The sequence below is a fragment of the Dama dama genome, chromosome 13, assembly GCF_033118175.1.
Source record: "Dama dama isolate Ldn47 chromosome 13, ASM3311817v1, whole genome shotgun sequence".
Lineage (NCBI taxonomy): Eukaryota > Metazoa > Chordata > Mammalia > Artiodactyla > Cervidae > Dama > Dama dama.
The window spans coordinates 11,950,350-11,972,370 of record NC_083693.1 but is presented as its reverse complement, the minus strand read 5'-3'; the positions used below and the strand labels follow the sequence as shown (position 1 = coordinate 11,972,370).

General features: G+C 43.5%; 1 pseudogene; it reads left to right on the top strand.

Annotated features, from left to right (window-relative positions):
- The first annotated feature begins 11,120 nt into the window (after positions 1 to 11,120).
- Positions 11,121 to 18,666, top strand: LOC133068444 (eukaryotic translation initiation factor 4E-like; annotated as a pseudogene).
- The last annotated feature ends 3,355 nt before the right edge of the window (positions 18,667 to 22,021 follow it).

The window sequence follows — 22,021 nt, the reverse complement described above, 5'->3', positions numbered from 1 at the left end:
TCCACACTGGCTGCAGGCGTGTGATCCTGGGGCTGGCTGGCACTCACTAGGCTGGGCCTTAGCTTGAAGGGATGTCCCTGAGCTGACCCTGCCCTAGCCTCCTCCCTACCCTGATGCTGTGAGTCTGCCTTCTTGAGGCCACTAGAAGGGGAACCATCGATTCTGGCAACAGTGTCTGCAGCCAGGCAGACAGGACTGCTGTCCAATCCGCAGAGGCCACAGTCCTGCTGCAACTGTTCTCAGGTGGAGGACGGGGTCTGTGGCTCTGGGAGCCTGAACCTTGGCCCCTCTCAGAGGACAAGTTATCCTGAAGGAGGACAAACAGGACTTTCAAGAGAGAGGGCCATACTCAGGGACCCCACAGCTGCACCTGCCTTCTGGATTTGGTGGCCTCCCGGGAACACCAGACCAAGGTCACAGGAAAGAGGCAACATGTGCCTTTCCCCTAGGTCCTGTGGTCTGGGTGATGGGATTGAGGCCATTCGGGGACTAGGGACTTGGCTACCGATGCCAGCTTCCCCAGGCAGCACAGGAGACCAGGAGGCCTGCCCACCTCCAGCGGGAGCCACGGAGCCTCAGGAGGATGTGCAGCAAGAAAGATTGTGCACCCTGGTATCTGTGCCCATGCTCCTTGTGGCCATCTTCTAGAATGCCCGGCCGTCTGCGAGAGACTCAACCCCAGCCAGTTGTGTGAGGAGAAGGCAGCCTTTCTGGACAGCCAAAGAAGAAAAATGAAAGCATGTTTTGGCATACTCACTGTCTCAGTCATGCCCTGTCTCACACACATGCACAACCACATGAACACATATACTCACCCATATTGACACACTCACCACAAGTCACCCAGACAGCTACATTGAGAAACCATGTATCATCCAGTCCACACGTGCTTCCTGAGGCCCCCTGTGGCAGTCAATGAATGGCACTCTTGGAAGAACATGAAGGTGATGCCTGGGGTCTCCAGAGGCTCTGTGCTAACTGCATATGAGACCATGAAACCGGGTGCATGGAAACTGTGTGCATGGAAGCTGAGGGTCTGTCTAAGGGGGTGGTTCTGGCCCTACAGGGCTCAGGCGCCTTAACTGACTCAAGCTGAGAGAGATGGGCGGGGGAGAATGCAGAGCAAGACCCTTCAGCCCAGAAGTGCCCCAAGGCCCTGTCCAGAGGGAGGGTGCTGAGTGCCATGCCAGGGCTGGCCTGGGTCTGCCTCCCAGGAGTTCCAGTACTCAGGTTTGAAAAAGGTGACTCCTGGGATAGGTTCTGTGGTGGACAAATTCTGAAAACAGTAGCCACTCAACTCCCCCGACTCTTCCAGGGTCACAGGGTGTACTCAACAGAAATGTAAAAGATTTTGTAATTAAAATGTCAGATTCCTACTGCAAAAACAACCCAAACAAGAGCCATGCAATCTTTGTGCTAGAGCCGGTCTCCCTCCTGGGCCACGAAGCCCAGCTACAGTCACAAAGATGAAAATGCAGGAGTGGCCAGAACTGTCAGCAACCAGACTCCTGCCCCTTCACAGGTGAAGTCCCTCCCTTGGGCAGCCCTGCCTCCCAAACCACCCTTCTGAGCTTGGCACCTAAAATGTATATTTAGGGAAATTGGTGGTGACTTAAAAAAAAAACCTTCTGCTGCCTTCTTGGTTGATCTCAAATGGACAGTCTATCAGGCATAACAAGGGCTCGTGTGACCCCGCAGTCTGCTGCCCCACTGTTTCCTGGCGAGGGGGTGGACATGTAGCTTGTCCTGCTCCTGGACTGCAGAGCTCAGCTTCCCCTCCAGGACTCCTCCAGTGTGTGCGCTTGTGTGAAGCAGGGATTTATAGATGAGCATCAGAATAGCAGATGTGTTGCTCTACACTTTTCCAGCAGAGCTGTCCTTTAACCAGGATCTCTAAACTGGGCCAATACTGAGATCCTGAATTCAAGGAAGAATATTGTCTTTTGCATCAGAACATCAAACATTATTACATCGTCACTATTATGGACCAGAAAAGCTAAAATAAGCTCACTGCAAGCCTTCTAATCTATTTACAAGGCCCCCCATGCCTGCCTGATTGTCACTTCCTTTGTGACCAATGGGGTCACACTGGAGCCCTTGTTATGTATGATCGTGGTGAAGAACCCACCTGCCAATGCAGGAGACTAAAAGAAACACATTCCTTCCCTCAGTTGGGAAGATCCCTTGGAGGAGGGGATGCAACCCACCCAATATTCTTGCCTGGAGAACCCCATGAACAGAGGAGCCTGGCGGGTGCTGGTCCATAGGGTCACACAGAGTTGGACACTACTGAAGTGACTTAGCACACATGCACACAGAATATTTCTAAAAGGAGTTTTGTACTCATTACGGAAACTCAGAAATTTAGATTTTACCTATTCTTGAGCTTTTGAACTAAAAAGGCGGGGGGGGGGGGGAGTCAAGGAAGGATATTGTCTATTGCTTTGGAGCACCAAGCACTATTACATCGCCACTATTATGGACCAGAAAAGCTAAAATAAGCTCACTGCAAACCTTCTAATCTATTTATAAGGCCCTTCCTGCCTGCCTGATTGTCACTTCCTATTATTTCAAAGTCACCTTTGGTCTCGGTTTGTATAATACCAAGAGCTGTATAATACCATCCTGCCCAAGAACTTTTATTTAGTTCTTGATACTGTCCAAGCAGCAGCTTCTATGAACCATGCTGACAGATTCAGTCTTCCAAAAGAGCACAGATTTAAAAGGAGCCTGAGACACAAAGGGAGAGTGCCGTCACAGCCCTTTTCTTTGTTAGAGCTGCGGGGGTGGGGTGGGGGGTGGTCCCTACTCCCTGCCCGCCCGGTGGGCAGGCTCTGTCCCCACTGCTGTTCCCTGGCCTTTCTGTCATTCTCGCATCCCTCCTGACAGCCACAGGGCAGCAAGGCCGGTCCTGGCGGATTTTTCCAAGAAGGATAGGAGCCCCACGTGCTGCCTTGACCTGTTTCCCCTCCCCCTTCCCCACCCCCCAAACATACAGGCTTGGAGAAAAGCCAGGTACCCCAAGTACCTCCACGCCCCTCCCTTCAGTGCACAGGCAGAACCCCAAGCCAAAGCTGACCCCAGGATCCTAGAGGTTGCACTGGGCCACGTGGTCTCCTCTTTCTTCTTGCCACCTGCCTGGTGACCTCACTTGAGCTTTGTCCTGCCGAATCTCAGCCATCTGAGCCTGCAGGTCATGCAGGGCCCATGGGTCAGGGTCTCCATCGCCTCTGGCCTCCATTCCCCCACCCACATTTTCTCTCCCATCCTCTTCCCAGGGACCTAGTTTTCTTCTGATATTTTACAGAAAGACTTATAATTTTATATTTTGCATTTAATAAGTTTTGTTTTCCTCCTTTTGCTAGCACTAATTAATTTTATCTTCACAAAAACATCATCTGTGAGGTAACATGCAAGCAGGGACTCTTACCCCCATTTCGCAGATTGGGACCTGAAACCAGAAAAAAAAAGCAAACATGCTAAGACCACACAATGAGGAGGAGCCAGGAGCTCTAGAGTTTCAGGGGACTTCAGAGCAGCTTATATGCAAGGCTTTCCTCAGCCTGCACTGCTTTTGTCATGAATGTAATGCCCACTCATTCTGAATTCAGAATATCTTGGTTGTTACATATTTTCTCAATTGGCAGATAATGAAAGAACAATCACTGTCTAGGGAAAGTGCACACATTTTTTGTTCCTTTTCATTCAAAAAACCTCCTTATAAAAGGTTATGAATCCCTGAGAAGGGGCAAAGTAGGGTGTACATTTTGCCACTTGTACACAAGACAATTTTCAGAGCATGTTTGCATGCCCAGTCACTCAGTCACACCTGAGTCTTTGCAGCCCTATGGATCATAACCCATTAGGTTCCTCTCTCCATGGAATTTCCCAGGCAACAATACTGGAGTAGGTTGCCATTTCCTGCTCCAGAGGATCTTCCAGACCTAGGGATTGAACTGGCATCGCCCGTGTCTCCTGCATTGCAGGTAGATTCTTTACCACTTGAGCCATCGGGAGATCTTTCAGGGCTATACCAACATTTTTATTTGAATGTGCCAGCCTGCATTTATGACTCCATTATGACCATTTATGTCTATTTGTGACATTTATGGTAGGAGGGGTGCAATCATGATAAAATCAAACCCCGCACCCACTGGGTGAGCAACCCACAAACTGGAGAACAATAATACCAAAGAAATTCTTGCACTATTGTAAAGGTTCTAGGTGCTGGGGATCCAGCAAAGGGACTGGAAATCCCCAGGGAATCTGACTTTTAAGGACAATGGGATTTGATTACAACACTTATGCAAGACTGGGGGAAACAGAGACTCTTCGAGGACACAAACAAAATCTTGTGTGCACCAGGACCCAGGAGAAAGGAGCAGTGACCTTATATGACCGAGGCAGACTTGCCTGTGAGTGTTTGAAGGTCTCCTGCAGAGGCGTGAGCTGGAAGCAGCCCGCTGTGGGGACAGGTCACCAGCAGCAGCGTCCTGGGAGGAGGTGTGTGTCCTTTTTTGAGGTCCCCAGTGGCCCTACCGTAGAGACTGCAGATTCTAGGACTGGGTCGCCTCAGGCCAAACAACTAACAGGGAAGGAGCACAGCCCCACTCATTAGTAGACAATTGGATTAAAAATTTACTGAGCTTGACCCAGCCCACCAGAGCAAGACCCAGTTTTCCCCACAGCCAGTCCCTCCCATCAGGAAGCTTCCGCAAGCCTCTCATCCATCAGAGGGCACACAGAAGAAGCAAGAACTATAATGCCATTTATGACAGTATCATTAAAGTTGGGGGGAGAATATTCAAGAAAAGTAGGTTGATATAAAGAAAAGGCTGGTAGGTATAAGAAATGGAGTATTTCTTGCCATATCGGTAAGCAAGGATGTCACAGTCATCAATGATGGTGTGATCCATCATCATTTAGCCCTCCTGTGATCCAGCCACCCTCAGCCTGCAGCCACTCCCTACAGTGAGCACTGAGGAACTCATGATGTGAAGAAGTGGGCTGCAGATAGCTGAGGAGCATATAAAAGGAATGATTTCTGTGAGTCCAGACTCTTGCATCTTCCCATACATAAAAAAGGGCTAACTTCCTTCACTTCAGACGTCTAGTTTTCTTTAATCCACAGAAATACTTTGCCCTGTGTGGCAAACTTCTGTATAATCTGACTCCTCCCCTTCACTTCCTTGTAGCAGTTTTCTCAGGGTGACTTGAGATGCTGTCTCCTGGGCTTGAAGCCCTAAAAATTCCCACCGAATAAAGCTTAACGCTTAACTTTTAGGTTGTGACTGATTTTTTTTAAGTCAACACGTGTTCTGGGAGAGTGCTAATTGCAGGAGTAAATGATGTTTGTACAACCCAAAACTGAGCTAGGCAGTCAGGATGTTGAAGAGAGAATCACTGATAAGTGAATGAAATCCATTACAAACCATCGGGTATGAGGTGTCTCTTGCAAAGGTGTCCACGTGAGGTTAAGACAACTGTCAGGGGCTGAGAAGGTCCCTACCCTGTGATTCTTGCAGTCCCTCCAAGAAGGGCCCCATGAGGACAATGCAGCCGAGAAGCCCTGGGACAGTTCTGCCAGTTGTTCCTCTCCTCCCAAGGTCCTCCTCTCCACAGGCCCCTGGGACTGCTTCTTGCAGCGGTGGCAAGACACTCACCCCATGTCACCACATGAGAGCCACATCAAGGGGAAAACCTCTCTCTCCTGAAGGGTATCACCATTATTAGGCTTTGAAATCCAAAATTCATTCTGAAGAGCTGTAGTCTTCAGAGTGATTCAAAGTTTGAATGCAGATCTCCAACAGTTGTTCCAGTGGATTTCATTCATGTGGACAACTTGATGCTGGTTGGACCAGAGGAAGGACTAAAGTAAGCAGACTTACTAAAGTAAGTCTCTACCTGTACAGACCCACAGACCCTTGCCTGCAGAAGCAGGTGCAAAGAGTTACAAAGGCCCAGCCCAAAGTAGCAGAGCTGGAAGGACCAACCTGGTGAAATTCTGTGCTCCATAGTTACAGAGTACAGCCCAGAGAAGCAGCAGGTGGCCCAGGTGAGGAGATGCACAAAAATCCCAACAGAAGATTCTTGTGCTGCCTGCTGGGTTCCCAAGTGACTGCAGCAGGTTTACAGTTTACAAAAAACAGCCTAGCTTTTAAAATTCTTCCTTTCTTGCTTTGTAACAATGAAAATATGAGGTGGCACTTTGTTATGAGTTGACTTGCTCCCTCTCCCTATTTATGTGTAGAAGTCTTACTGCCAATACCTGAGAATCTTATCCACAGTGACCCAGGGTGATTAGCAAAGATGAGGTCACACTTGAGTTGGGTGGACTCCTCCTCAACCAATATGACTATTAACCTTACAAAAAATAACACATGAAAAGAAAGAGAAAGATAAAATGCACACAAAGGGAAGAAGATGGAGAGAGACACAGGGAGAAGATGGCGGTGGGCAGACCAAGGCCTCAGAAAGAACCAACCCTGGTCATACCTTGATTTCAGACTCCTGGCCTGCAGAACTGTGTGGCTGTATCCTTCTGCTGTTTAAGCCTCCCCACCTATGGCAGCTCCTAGGCCACAAGTATATGCTTCATATAAATTCCTTATGATACACATGAAGAAAACAATTTTTAAGCTAAAACAGAAAACAAGTACAATTAAAAAATTGCCTTTCCCACATCCTCAGAAATGCAGATGACACCACCCTAATGGCAGAGAACAAAGAGGAACTAAAGAGCCTCTTGATGAAGGTGAAAGAGGAGAGTAAAAAAGCTGGCTTAAAACTCCACACTCAAAAAATGAAGATCATGGCATCCGGTCCCATCACTTCATGGCAAATAGATGGGGAAACAATAGAAACAGTGACAGACTTTATTTTCTTGGGCTCCAAAATCACAGCAGATGGTGACTGCAGCCATGAAATTAAAAGACGCTTGCTCCTTGGAAGGAAAGCTATGACAAACCTCGACAGTGTATTAAAAAGCAGAGACATCACTTGGCCAACAAAGGTCTGTATAGTCAAAGCTATTGTTTTTCTGGTAGTCGTGTACAGGTCTGAGAGTAGGACCATAAAGGAGGCTAAGCCCTGAAGAATTGATGCTTTCAAATCGTGGTGCTGGAGAAGACTCCTGAGAGTCGCTTGGACAGCAAGGAAATCAAACCAGTCAATGTTAAAGGAAATCAACCCTGACTTCATTGGAAGGACTGATGTTAAAGCTGAAGCTCCGATACTTTGGCCACCTGATGTGAAGAGACAACTCATTGGAATAGACCCTGATGCTGGGGAAGATTGACAGCAGGAGGAGAAGGGGGCAAGAGAGGATGAGATGGTTGACATGAGTTTGGGAAAGCTCTGGGAGATAGAGAAGGACAAGGAAGCCTGGCAGGCTGCAGTCCATGGTGTCACAAAGAGTCGGACACGACTGAGCAACGAAACAACAACAGCATGACTCAAGGACACATTTCTATCGTATAATCTAAAATTAAAGCAAACTTCTTCCCGAAACACCCTTGGCTGAGGAACTTTATTCTGGTATATGCTGTGCAAAAATGGATTAGACACAGTGTCTCTTTCAAGAGTTTATCCAGGGATAATTTGTGTACAATAAGCTTCACACATATAAAGTATATAATCTGTAAAATTTGTAAACCCTGAAAGTTCAGCACAACCAGGACAGTGAACGGAGCCATCTCTTCCAGAAGTTTCTTCTGTCACCTCTGTAATCCTATCCCTGTTCCCTTCCTTCCTCTCCTCCAGTCCCAAGAAACCAGTGACCTGCTTTCTATATTTTCTAGAATTTTATGTAAATGGAATTATGGCATGACATTTTTATATTCATTTCACTTCTTCCAGCATAATTATTTTGAGAGGTTTTTCTACCATCAGCTTACATGTATCAACAATTCATTCCTGTTTATTGTTGAGTAGTAGTCTACTGTGTGGATATGACTTTATTCATTCATTTCTTGACAGGCATTTGCAACATTTCTAGTTTTAGGCTATCCCAAATGTACTGCTGTGAACATTTGTGTGTAAGTCCTTGTTTGGACAAAGGGTTCTTCTCTCTTGGGTAAATACCTAAGGGCGGAATGGCTGGCTCATATGGCATATGTTTAACTTTTTAAGAGATCACCAGATGACTTTACAAAATGCTATGACTTCTTATGTGTCCACCAGCAGTGCATGAGTGTTCTGGTTGCGCACACACTTACCAGTGCTTGCAGGGTCCTCTCTGTTCTCCTGTGTGTGCAATGGTGTCTCTGCACAGCACTGGAACTTGGGTGTGAGCCATTCCCCAGAGCCTTTGGTGGAGACCCTGTGGAACCAGGATCACAGGTAAATGATGGACCTGCCTTTGCTAACGAGTGAGGGAACAGTGAAGATGGTGATAAAAAGTGTGATGCCTTTCCTTCTGACACATAAAATAAATTCTAGGTGGATCACATCTGCATGTTAAAAATATCTCAGGATAAACAACAATGTCCTACCATATAACACAGGGAACTATATTCAGTATTCTGTAACAAACCATAACGGAAGAGAATATGAAAAATATATATACATATAAAACTAAGTCACTTTGCAATACAGCTGAAATAACACAGCATTGTAAATCAACTATACTTAAATAATTTTTTAAAAAAATTTAAATTTCAAGTAAAAAGTACTATTGTTTGTTCCATAGCAAAAATATGCAAGTGTGTGAAGAGAAAATGTCTGATGCTGCAACTCATGTCCTTGTCCACCTGCTCCCAGGCTCCTTACATCTCCCCTCTGGGCCCAAAGTCATGTCCTGGACTCCAGTCGCTCGGGGCTGCTGACCATCCCTGGGGATACTGAGCCTTTGCACACATCAGCAGCTTTGCCGCATGTCTCTGCCAAGAAGTGCCTCCCTGTATTATCCACCTCCAACAACTCCTCACTCTGAAGGACCCTCAGTGAATAGGCACCTATCCCTCAGAACCAGCTGTTGACTCCCGACCTGTGTGTTCTCACAGTGCCTGTCACACTGCTTGAAATGAGCAGGATATAGGGGCTGGCCTCCACGCATCTGTGAGCCTCTGCTGGGTGTAGAATTTGCATTTTGTAGGACTGTGTTCTTGGTACCCAGCCCAGAGCAGGAACCAACCAGTGTGTGCCTAATAAAAGGAGGAAACATGTGCATGTGCTTAAAACATACAGGACGTTGCAGTGGGTAGCCATCCAACCCTGAGTGAGTTTAGCTCACTGTCACAGCCCTCACTATCACAAGCCTAGATGCCCTGACTGGGCACTCCCAGCTCTACTTCCCCTCAGGAAATCCATGGGTTGCTATTGCGATCCCCAGGCCCTTGACTGGTTCTTCAAGACTCGTGCCTCTCTGGAGTTGGCAGCTTTGCTGTCCTGCCCCAGTGTGCTTTGATATTACTGTATACTTTTAATTAAACATTACCTAATGCCATGACATAAGAGTGGAAAAAGACAGTGGTAGTTTCTATGAAAAATAATTTCAAAGCTTTGGAAAGAGTCAGTAATTGTAAATCATGAAAATGAAAATAACGTCTCATTACGTGTGCATGGGAGAACTCTTTAAAGATGGTAGAGGAAGTAAAAATCCACAAGAATCTGCATTTAGAGTTGTGTGCAAATGTCTTAGTTTCTCACATCACTTCAAATAAGGTGAAATTGGTCTGTATAGAAACATTGTCTCTGTACAGACAATGCATTATGGCTGTGTGTACTTTGGACAGGAAATGTGGATTGGAAATGACCAAATCAGATGATCAGCATGTACATCTACATATAGTTATATGTATATATATATTATTGTTGCTTGTTCGTTGCTAAGTTGTGTCTGACTCTTCACCACCCCATGAACTGCAGCACACCAGGCTTCCTTGTCCTTGACTATATATTAACATATATATATATACACACACACATATATATGTAACATGTATTTATGTGTGTATATATAGGGCTTCCCAGGTGATGCTAGTGGTAAAGAACCTGCCTGCCAATGCAGGTGGAGAAGGAAATGGTAACCCACTCCAGTATTCTTGCCTGGAGAATCCCATGGACAGAGGAGCCTGGCAGGCCGTGGTCCATAGGGTCAAAGAGAGTCAGAGACGACTGAAGCAAATAAGCACACACGCCAATGCAGGAGACTTAAGAGATGTGAGTTTGATCCCAGGGTCGGGAAGATCCCCTGGAGGAGGAAATGGCAACCCACTCCAGTATTCTTGCCTGGAGAACACCATGGACGGAGAAGCCTAGCAGTCTACAGCGTAGGATCGCACAGAGTCAGATACGACCAAAGTGATTTAGCACATATGCATGCATATATGTATATATACACATGTAAGTGTTTTATATATATATACATACATACATACATACGCTTCTATATATACACATTTATATGCATACGTGTATATGTATATTTGTGTGGGCATGAGTGTACAGGTGTTATATATATATATATATATACACACATATATACACATTTATATACATGTGTATATATGCATGTTTGTGTGTGCATGAGCGCACACACACACACACACACACACATATATAATGATTTTCTACTTTAATATATGACTAAATGATTTTGGATCTTTACTTACAAGCTACTTGTCTTATATGTGTTAGAGCTCCTACTAAACACATAATTTATATAAGTAAATAAACAATATATAAATACAGATTTTAAATATTTATGTGTATACATTAAACATTATACCTCTGTGCAAATATATTTGGTATCCCGAGTACTTTTTTGCATATAGATAAGTAGCATATAAATTGAACATTGGTTTCTGCTTTTAATTTTTATTTTGCTTTGGAGTGTTGTTGATTAACAATGTTCTGTTAGTTCCAGGTGTATAAGCAAAGTGATTTCAGTTACACATATACATGTATATATTGTTTTTCAATATTTTGTATTTTTGTGTTTGTAAACCCATGGCTGATTCGTATCCATGTTTGATAAAAACCACTACAATATTGTAAAGTAATTAGCCTCCAACTAAAATAAATAAATTAAAAAAAAAAAAAAGAATTTTGTCCTCATTTCTAGGACAGATGGCTGTAGCTGCTGGGTTCTCAGGAAGCCAGCTCTGAGGTACAGTCGGATGGGGAAAACCTTTGGGAACATCACCTGTGCAGGAGAGACAGGAAGCGGGACCAGGAGAGGAGGAGCTGGCATGAAAAGAGGCCGAGCAGCGCAGCGGTCCCGGTCCTCTGGGCTTGTAGAGGTCGTTGTCGTCCCAATGAGAAGGAGGCGGCAGGGCCTAGACCCGCAGCAGGATGTGGGCTGTGCAGCGGGGTGAGGCCTTTGGGGAGTCACTGAGCGGGGAGGCTCTGCTGCCAAGGGGCTGAAAGCTGGAAGCCGACTGCCCTCCGCTCTCCTGAGGTCGGGCAGTGAGCCTCCACGCAGGGATTCCAGGCAGCGCAGCCCAGGATCCACAGCAGGAGTGGGTGGCTTTGTTCTAGAATGAGTCTCCTCCATCACATGGAAGGGATTCTAAAGTACTACCAGGGCGTGCCTGCATTCTGAGTCACTTCAGTCGTGTCCCACTCTTTGTGACTCTATGAACTGATCCTGCCAGGCTCCCCTGTCCATGGGGATTCTCCAGGCAAGAGCACTAGAGTGGGTTGCCATGCCCTCCTCCAGGGATCTTCCCAACCAGGGAGGGAACCCACATCGCCTGCAGCTCCTGCATTGCCGGTGAATTCTTTACCACTGAGCCACCAAGAAAGCCCGCCTACCAGAGCACCTGGATGGAAAACTGGTCCTTTCCTTATTTTCATGCCATTTCTCTTTTTCTTCATCTCAAAATGTCACAGAGGGCAGATCTGGCCCCCAGTGGTGACCACACTATAGGGAAGAGCTTCCTTCTCACAAAGGGGCTGAAGAATATTTGGACTGAAACCTCACAGTCCCTGCACACACAGTGACATATGTCAGGGAATGTTTGACGGGAGGATTCCTACATGCTGTCTCTCATGAGTCCTTTGTCCCTCTTCAAGTGGAACAGCACACTGCTCCCAGGGACTGAGGTCATTGTGTGAGGCAAGCATGAGTCTCCTTTAGTAAACATTCTCCTTAGGACAAAACAGCCTAATCTCCTTCCCCTTTCTTGAGATATGGATTGTCTCCTGACCTTGTGACTAACATTACTCCTTGTTCCCTTGGTAACAGTTGCTGTACATTTGGTTTTCTGATCTCTATCATTCCCGAAAGAAGTTTCTTGTACTGCAGCCTATATATACTCATAGAAAAATCATTAAAGCACCTTTGCTCCATCAGAGCTTAGGTCCCCGGGTCTTTTTTGTTTCTCTCTCTCTCTCTCTCTCTCTCTCTCTCTCTCTCTCTTTTTCTGGCTGACTCTCTGGAGCGTGGAGACCCGTTGTGCTCACTTTTCTGCCCGGGCTTCTAAGACCCCCTCAAGAGGGCGCCTGGTGCCTTCGTGAACGATGCAAGTCCTGTGTCAAGGACTTTATTGGTCCTCTGCGTAAACCAAAGGATATCAGCCTCTTTCTCTCTTTCACTTTCTTATCGTCGACTCCGTACCACAAGGTTCCGGTCCATTAAAGGACCCCAACAGACACACACTCAGGCAATGCAAAGTGGCTCTGCCCTGCTAACAACACACAGATTCTTACACGGAGCTGGGAGGAGGGAAATTCTAGTCTCCTAGCTCTCCATCCTACTCAAGGATTCCATGAGTCCACAGTCTTAGAGAGGGGTGGCTGCTCTACTGTTGGCTGGGAGACAAAAATGATACAGCAGTGACAACAGGACACAAGTGTTGAAAGCCTAGTAATAGGCCTGGGTGGGAATTCTGGTTGCATGGGATAAGTTTCTTTCCCTCTCTGAGCCTTTTTTCTGTTTCCTAGCTCTATACAGTGAACAGTGAGACCATACATACTAAAGTGCAAGCTGACTGGTGAGAGCCAAGTTTAGAAAAGCAGTCACTACATTGTCAGCAACTATTTGCCTTCAAATATGCTCAAATACATAAATTTGTGTGTGCAGGAAACTAACGTGAATAGTGGTTATTACTGGGTGGGGAGATTACGGGTGAATTGTTTTCACATAAATTGTTTCCCATGAATTTTTTAAAGAGATATTACATTGGTATTCAGGAAGAAAAATAATTTTAAAAAATAATTAATTAAGGTTAAAAATCATAAAGTCAATAGAAGAGTCAGTTTTGTGGCCTGACTCCCCCACCTCAGGAAGGAGAAAGTATCATGAAGGCACTTTTATCAGGAGGTCTCAGAGAGGCTGGATTACTTGCCTTAGCTCTGGAACAGTGGCTAACATGCCGTAGGAGACAGGGCTAATGTTTTCAGGCCCCAAGTCATCAGGTGAACCCACACTTTCCCCCCAGATCATTTATAAGTTTCAACACCCAATTACTTCTCCTTTAAGAAGAAACAAATAAAATTTATTCAAATAATGGTACCACTTACCCAGCACAGAGGAGGTCCACCTGCTACTGCCGTTGGAATGGTCCAGCCCCAGAAGAGCTCGCTGGTCATCGTGTGATCTCAGCCGTACTCTCAGAGGCTGCCTAGGACAAGTGCTGGGTGTTCAGATGGGGCTGCCAAGCTGTGTTGGGAACTCCCTGTGAATCCTGAGATAATGAGGACCATGAGGTTTCATACCTCGAAATTTGGACAAACTTGTCTTGAAGATCACCTCTGTGCTGAACCTATGCAACTTTGCAAAATGGATTCTGTAACTTGGATTGGAAGCTGCAGACTCACTCCAGGTGAGGTTGCCCTCAGGTCTCCAGTTGTCCCCAGCTTCCTCCTTGTTGTTGCTATTCAGAAGCAGCTAAGTTGTGTCCGACTCTGTGCCCCATGGACTGTAGCACACCAGGCTCCTCTGCCCTCCAAGTTCTTGCCTGGAGAATCTTCCTCCTTAGGCACTTCATAATCATGTCACCTCACCTTTCCTTCCTTTTTTTCTTTTAAAAATTTGAGGTCATTTTTCTCTCTTCCAATTTCCTCGCATCCCTGGGATAAAGCTCACTTGGTCATGGTGTTTGATGTTTTAATATGTTGTTGGATTATGTTTGCTAGAATTTTGTTGAGGATTTTTGCATGTATGTTCATCAGTGATATTGGCCTGTAGTTTTATTTTTTTGTGGCATCTTTGTCTGGTTTTGGTTTAAGGGTCATGATGGCCTCATAGAATGAATTTGACAGTTTACCTTCTGCTACAATTTTCTTGAAGAGTTTGAGTAGGATAGGTGTTAGCTGTTTTCTAAATTTTTGGTAGAATTCACCTGTGAAGTCATCTGGTCCTGGGCTTTTGTTTGTTGGAAGGATTTTGATTACAGTTTTGACTCCCATGCTTGTGATAGATCTGTTAAGATTTTCTATTTCTTCTTGGTTCAGTTTTGAAAGGTTATACTTTTCTAAGAATTTGTGCATTTCTTCCAAGGTGTCCATGTTATTGGTATATAGTTGCTGATAGTAGTCTCTTATGACTATTTCTGTGTTGTCTGTTGTGATATCTCCATTTTCATTTCTAATTTTGTTGATTTGATTCTTCTTTTTCTTGATGAGTCTGGCTAATGGTTTATCTATTTTATCTTCTCAAAGAACCAGCTTTTAGTTTTGCTGATTTTTGCTAGAGTCTCCTTTGTTTCTTTTTCATTTATTTCTGCTTTAATTTTTATGATTTCTTTCCTTCTGCTAACCCTGGGGTCCTTCATTTCTTCTTTTTCTAGTTGCTCTAGGTGTAAAGTTAGGTTATTTATTTATTTTTTATCCTGTTTCTTGAGGTAAACTTGTATTGCTATGAACCTTCTCCTTAGCACTGCTTTTACTGAATCCCATAGGTTCTGGGTTGTTGTGTTTTCATTTTCATTTTTTTCTATGCAAATTTTCATCTCCTTTCTGACTTCTTCCATGATTTGTTGGTTATTTAGAAGCGTGTTGTATAGCCTCCATATGTTTGTATTTTTAACAGTTTTTTTTCCTGTAGTTGACATGTAATCTTATGGCATTGTGATCAGAAAATATGCTTGAAATGATTTTAAATTTTTTGAATTTACCAAGGCTAGATTTATGGCCCAGTATGTGACCTATCCTGGAGAATGTTCCGTGTGCACTTGAGGAAAAGGTGAAGTTCATTGTTTTGAGATGAAATGTCCTTTAGATATCAATTAAGTCTAACTCATTCATTGTATCATTTGTGTTTCCTTGCTAGTTTATTGTTTGTGTTTAAGTTTGTGTTTGTGTTTAAGTTTAAGTTTGTGTTTCCTTGCTAGTTTATTGTTTGGTTGATCTATCCATAGGTGTGAGTGGGGTATTAAAGTATCCCACTATTATTGTGTTACTGTTAATTTCCCCTTTCATACTTGTTAGCATTTGGCTTACATATTGAGGTGCTCCTATGTTGGTTGCATATATATTTATAATTGTTATATCTTCTTCTTAGATTGATCCTTTGATCATTATGTAGTGTGCCTGTTTGTCTCTTTTCATGGTCTTTATTTCAAAGTCTATTTTATCTGATATGAGTATTGCTACTCCTGCTTTCTTTTGGCCTCCATTTGCATGAAATATCTTTTTCCAACCCTTCACTTTCAGTCTGTATGTGTCCCTAGGTTTGAGGTGGGTTTCTTGTAGACAGCATATATAGGGGTCCTGTTTTTGTATCTGTCCAGCCAGTGTTTGTCTTTTGGTTGGGCATTCAACTCATTTACATTTAAGGTAATTATTTATAAGTATGATCCCATTGTCATTTACTTTGTTGTTTTGGATTTGAGTTTATAAACCTTTTCTGTGTTTCCTGTCTGGAGAAGATCCTTTAGCATTTGTTGAATAGCTGGTTTGATGGTGCTGAATTCTCTCAGCTTTTATTTGTCTGTAAAGCTTTTGATTTCTCCTTCATGTTTGAATGAAATTCTTGCTTGGTTCATAATCTGGGTTGTAGGTTTTTCTTTTTCATCACTTTAAGTATGTCCTGCCATTCACTTCTGGCCTGAAGAGTTTCTATTGAAAGATCAGCTGTTTTCCTTATGGGAATCCCCTTGTGTATTATTTGTTGTTTTTCCCTTGCTGTTGTTAACATTTGCTCTTTGTGTTTGATTTTCATTAGTTTGATTAATATGTGTCTTGGGATGTTTCACCTTGGGTTTATCAGGTTTGGGACTCTCTGGGTTTCTTGGACTTGGGTGGCTGTTTCTTTCCCCATTTAGGGAAGTTTTCAACTATTATCTCCTCAAGTATGTTCTCATGCCCTTTTTGTCTTCTTCATCTGGGACGCCTATGATTTGAATGTTGGGGCATTTAACACTGTCCCAGAAATCTCTGAGGTTGTCCTCATTTCTTTTAATTTTTTTTTCTTTTCTTTTTTCCTCTCTGCTTCATTTGTTTCCATAATTCTATCTTCCACCTCACTTATCCTATATTCTGCCTCAGTTATTCTACTGTTGGTTCTCTACAGAGCACTTTTGATCTCATTTTTGCATTATTCATTATTGATTGACTTTTCTTTATTTCTTCTAGGTCCTTGTTAAATATTTCTTTCATCTTCTTAATACTTGTCTATATTTATCTGTAGCTCTATTTTTTTTTTTTTTGCAAGATTTTGGATCATCTGTACTATCACTACTCTGAATTCTTTTTCAGGTAGACTCCCTATCTCCTTCTCTTTTGTTTGGTTTGGTGGGCATTTATCATGTTCTTTTACCTGCTAAATATTTCTCTGCCTTTTCATTTTTTTTTTTTTTTTAGATTTCTGTGTTTGGGGTGCCCTTTCTATAGGCTGGAAGTTATTGGTTCCTCTTTACTGTGGAGCCTGCTCCCTATGGGTAGTGTTGAACAAGGTTTCCTGGTTAGGGGAGCTTGCATCTGTGTTCTGGTGAGTGGAGCTGGATCTCTTCTCTGAAGTGCAATGAAATGTCCAGTAGTGAGTTTGGGGTGTCTATAGATTTGTCATGGCTTTGGGCAGCCTGTCTTTTAATGCTCAGGGTTATGTTCCTGCTTTGCTGGAGAATTTGTGTGTTATGTCTTGCTCTGGAACTTGTTGGCTCTTGGGTGGAGCTTGGTTTCAGTGTATTTATGGAAGATTTTGGATGAGCTCTTGTCTATTAATGTTCCCTGAAATCAGTTCTCTGATGTTCTCAAGTTTTGGAATTAAGCCTTCTGCCTCTGACTTTCAGTCTTATTCTTACAGTAGCCTCAAGACTTCTCCATCCATATAGCACAGATGATAAAACTTCTGGGTTAATGGTGAAACAATTCTCCACAGCGAGGGACACCCAGAGAGGCTCACAGAGTTACATAGAGAAGAGGAGAGGGTGGAGGGAGATAGAGGTGACCAGAAGGAGAAGAGGGGGAGTCAAAAAGGGAGAGATCAATCTAGCCAGTGATCAGTTTCCTAAGTGTTCTGCAAAGCCTGGAGCACCCAGAGAAATTCACAGAGCTTAGTAGAGAAGAGAAGTGGCGGAGGAGATAGAGGTAACCTGGGGAAGAAAAGGGAGAGTCAATAAGGGAGAGAGCAATCAAGCCAGTAATCACACCCCTAAGTGAAAATGTATACTGAAGATTAGATTCTTAAAGGTACAAAATTGATAACAAATACCAAAAAGCAAAGATTAAAAATCTAGAGTAGAGGTTAGACTCTCAAAAAAAACCATATTAAAAATACAAAACAAAACCAATCACAAAAATTATATATACATATGAAATTTGCATTAAAAATGGGGTCTTTTTTGGGGGAGGAGCAAGGCCTACGGACAGCTGCTGCCAGTCTGGTTGCCGGCAGGACCTGCTGGATTTCACACGTGCCTGTCTTCCATTCATTCAGCCTTTCCATGCTGTGTGCACACCTCAGAGAATGCAAATGGGTCTAGATCCATCTGTTCTTCCAAGGCTTTATCGTCTGGAAGATTTCACAGACACAGTTTATTGGAAATAGAAACTTAACTTTTCAAGTTAATTTTCCATTCGATTTTCTCTTTATCTCTTCTACTAGCTTCCCTCCCAATTTAGGAAACCATGCCTACTCCGAATCCCACGCCTACAGAAGACGAGAAAACAGAATCTAATCAGGAGGTTGCTAACCCAGAACACTATATTAAACACCCTTTACAGAACAGATGGGCACTCTGGTTTTTAAAAACTGATAAAAGCAAAACTTGGCAAGCAAACCTTTGATTGATCTCTAAGATTGATATTGTTGAAGACTTTTTGGGCTCTGTACAACCATATCCAGTTGTCTAGTAATTTAATGCCTGACTGTAACTACTCACTTTTTAAGGATGGTATTGAGTCTATGTGGGAAGATGAGAAAAACAAATGAGAAGGAAGACAGCGAACTACTCTGAAAAAACAGCAGAGATGAAGCGACCTCGATTGTTTTTGGCTAGAGACACTGCTATGCCTTATTGGAGAATCTTTTGATGACTACAGTGATGATGTATGTGGAGTTATTGTTAATGTTAGAGCTAAAGGTGATAAAATTTTTTAAAAAGTGATAAAATAGCAATTTGGGCTACTGAATGTGAAAACAAAGAAGCTGCTACACATATAGGGAAGGTGTACAAGGAAAAGTTAGGACTTCCTCCAAAGACAGTGATTGGTTATCAGTCCCATGCAGATACAGCTACTCAGAGTGGCTCCGCCACTAAAAATAGGTTTGTTGTTTAAGAAGACACCTTCTGAGTATTCTCATAGGAAGCTGCCTCAGGCAATCAAGATTTGGGAGCTGAACCAAAGCCTCTTCAAAAGCAGAGTGGACTGCATTTAAATATGATTTCCATCTAATGTGACTAAGATACAAGAGAAGTCTCATTTGTCTAGAGTGTCCATTATCCCAATCAAAGAATTACAGTAAAGAATTACAGTAAGAATTACATCCCCAGAATCCATAAATGTGTTCCTGGCCCACTCTGTAATAGCTTAATAGAATTAACCATTACAAACACATTTGACCCATCTACAATATTAAAAAAAAAAAAAAAAAAAGAGCTTGCATTTCTATACCTGACAAGAGAACCATTCTGTTTATGCCCCATTGTATGCAGGAGCATATTTTGCTGGTTTGAAAGAGTATGATGCATACAGTTTTCTGGCAATTTTCTTAGTTTCTTTTTACAGCATGATCTTTGCTGTACTCTTGCTGATGGCTGCTAGATTTTAATTTATTTGTTTTCCCACTTGATAAGATTAGTGATTCTTATTTCAGTTTTTCATTTGTTTTGCTTTAGTTTTTCTTTCTCACGTGACATTGGTGAAGGATCCAGGAATATGACACAAAGGTGGAATAAACATTAACTTTGTGCATTCTTTGGTAATTTTCTTTTGCAACTTAACTACAACACTTTGTTAAAAATTTATGCATTTCATTCAAATCAGTGATTTATGTTTTTGTGATTTCCTAAACTTAATTGTGGATTATAAAAAATGTAACATCATAATTCATTCCTTATTAGAATTAGTATGTCTGTTTTTGTGTCTTTATGGTATATTTTAAAACTTTGTATTACTTAGGTTATTTTGTTTTGGTTAAAAAATTGGGTCAAGTAGGAAAGCAGTCCCATTCATATTAAGACAGTGTACAAAACTGTAAATAAAATGTGTACAATGAATTTTCTTTTAGGCAACTAGAATTGTCCTTTTATTTCTACATCTCTGTAGCAGGAATTTGTATTTATTACTGCAAGGCAGTCTCTATTGTGTCTTCTCTGTAGTGTCTTCCACATGAGCAGCATAAGTTTGGAGCAAAAGTTCATTTATTTTGTTTACTTTAATTTTTAATAAATTGAAAAGGTAGCATCATTAAAAAAAATAGGGTCTTTTTTTTTTGTCTGTAATAGGTTATAAATAGAAAATTAAAGGAGTAATAAAGAACTTAAATTTAAAAAAATTAAAAAGTGATAATAGTAAAAATATATCTAGGAATTTCTCTGGAGCTGTTTTGGGCAGTGTGGGGTCAGTTCAGTTTCAGATAGTTCCTTGATTCAGCTTGTACTTGTTCTCAAGCATAGGCTCCTTCCAATGCTTAGTCAATGTTAACGACAAGGTTTTAATCTGTCACACCCGTCACTCCCAGAGCGGTTCCCTCTTCTTTGTTTATTTTGCCTTTCTCTGTTTGCAAGTCTCTTCAGTGTCTCATTTGCACCCTGACACAAGGGGACGAAGGTGGTCACTTATTTAGGCTCACTTGTTCAGTTGTCCTGGTGGGAGGGAGGAACTCTGCAAATAAACATCACTGGAGTGTGTGGGGAGTGCTCACAGTGCATGACCACACTGGGTCTGCCCCTGCTCACAACGCGTGTGCTTTCCCGGTCTACACTGCTCAGGCTCCCGCTTGCTCTGCAGGGGAAGTGTCCAAAGCAGGCCCTGGGTTTCATGCACTTCGCAGGTCTAAGCCACTCAAGTTCAGGTTCGTGGGTACTCCACAAGGGCGCAGACTCAGTTGGGCGTGCGTTTTGTGCCCTTCCCAGGTCCGAGCAGCTCAGGCCACCAGCTACCTGGTGAGCGCACTGTCCCAGGTGGTCCGTGCATCTTAATCACCTCCCCAGTCCCAGCCGCTTTGTTTCCAGGGTGCGCTGGGTGAGCACTGTCTCAGATGTGCCGTGTGTCTCCTTTGGGTAGCTGATCTCAGGCTGTGACCCTACTGGCAGATGTCAACTGTCCAGGATCCCAGGAAGACGTGGTTAGCAACTGGGAACCTGTTCACAGTTTGGTGGAGGATGCCAGTCTCTGCGGCTGAGATTGCAGCAGCCCCCTGCCTTCTGGGTGTCGCTCTCCTGCCTCTCAGTCTCCAGCAGGGGTGGGGGCGGCGGGGAGGGTAGGGGGCAGGGGACTGTATGCAGCTGGCTAGCTCCCCTTTGGTACTGGAGCAATCCTTTGTTCTGTGAGCAAGCCAGTGTGCACATTAGAGCCTTGCACAAGAAAGCTCTCTTTCTTTTCTCTCTGGCGATCCCACAGTTTGGGTTGCTGTCTCACGTTAGCTCCCTCAGATTGTCCTTGAGGCACTCAGCCCAGTCCCTACTCTAAGCACTGATTATGCAGCCCATGCCTGTCTGTCCAGCCCCCACTCCCTGGTGGCATACACGAGCGTCTGGGCTACTTCTCCACTGGCACTTGCACTTAGGCGTGTATTCTGTGAATTTTTTTTCTTCTTCTCCTCAGTTGCCCTCTGAGTCCAAAACTCCCCACAGACCCGCCTGTGAGAGAGTTTCCTGCTGTTTGGAAACTTCTCCTCCTTCACGACTCCCTCCCCAGGACGGGTCTCTGTCCCTAACGCTTTTGTCTCTCTTTTTGTCGTTTATATTTTGTCCTACCTCCTTTTGAAGAGATTGGGCTGCCTTTCTGGGTGCCCAGTGTCCTCCACCAGCATTCGGAAGTTGTTTTGTGTAAGTTGCTCAGCATTCAAATGATCTTTTGATGAATTCATTGGGGAGAAAGTGGTCACCCCATCCTATTCCTCCACCATCTTGGGACCACCCCCCTCTGAAATGTTTTTTATAGCTCAATTTAAAAAATGTAGATGTAACCAAGATTGACATGTTGCATTTGGTGACTGCATCTTCTCAGTCCTTTTTGATCATGATATTTGGAAGAGACTAGGACAATTGCCTCATGAAATGTCCAAGCTCTGGATTTGATGGTGATGTCATTTGTGGCATCATTTGACACTCTCCTATAAGCTAGAAGTCAAAACAAAAGCTGCACTTGGATTTAGTGTAGACATTTTCATCAAGAATACTTTAACTTGACTAAAATATTTCCTGTTTTCAAACTAAGCCAAAATGGGTTTGATAGCTCCAAGAATACAATGAGGACATGTTGTAGCCATGTTGAAGATCTTCCTGACTCCTCTGTCTGTGTCTGGGTGTCAGAACTATGGTAAGTTACTTCACTGAAAAATCCATGAACATCACCACTGTTCTAGGTGGTGGAACAGTGCAGATATGGATTCCAAGATGTTTTTGAATCAAAATAACCCCGAAGCTTCAGTTTAGCACTTTAGCTTCTTGAGTTTTCTTCAGCAATG